This window comes from Corvus brachyrhynchos, unplaced genomic scaffold (genome assembly GCF_000691975.1).
Source record: "Corvus brachyrhynchos isolate BGI_N302 unplaced genomic scaffold, ASM69197v1 scaffold5, whole genome shotgun sequence".
Classification (NCBI taxonomy): Eukaryota; Metazoa; Chordata; class Aves; order Passeriformes; family Corvidae; genus Corvus; species Corvus brachyrhynchos.
In genome coordinates, this window is record NW_008238321.1 from 4118573 (window position 1) to 4119412 (window position 840).

Sequence of the window (840 nt, forward strand, 5' to 3'; positions counted from 1 at the left end):
ATTCTTTGAAGGAAAAAGAATGACATCAATACCAAAAAGCACCAATTACTAATGCTGGTAACAAAATACCAGGTTCTTAAACATTAATATGTCCTGGCAGAAGCATCATTAGTTCACTGGGGGTTCCCCAAGTCTCATTTATTACTAGCTTGCTACTCTGAGTCAGTCAACTGCATTTGTTAGTAGGTTCTTATTAATTAATTTGACAGCTACCATGTAGACATTACTTTGTACAATAAAACATGACTGTCAAAAAAAAAAAAAAAAAACACCACCTTAGCAATAGGTCACAATTTTGAGCCAGTAATCTTTAGTACCATTCTGTTCTTTCTCTAAATACTCATATTAATTCAATCACAGTGGTTTATGACTTGCAGTAGATTCTTTAAGGTAGTATAATTTGATTACAACTCAACATCAACAATATATTCCATTAAAAAGACTGGCTTTAAAATGATCTTCCTAAGAATATGTGACTTAATGGACATATCAATTTAAGCCTTTATAAGTTTGTCAATATCTTGCCTCATATAAATCTTGGAGATTTATTATTATTATTATTGAGAACTTTAATTTGCAAAAGCCAAGTCAACACACTGCACTCTCTATAATGAATGAGAGAATCTCGAAATAAATGAGATTCTGAAAAACCACAGTCGATCTAGGAACACTGATGGTCACATCTGCAAAAGCTGGAAGAGTTCTGCCTGCTCTGGGTGTCTTAGGGAAGTGTTCATGGTGGATGTGACTGGACAACAGCATTACAGTAAAAGTTGTGCCACTTCTTTACAGTTTATTTTGAACAGTCACTAAAGGATCCAGAGGAGAAGCCCTGGATCT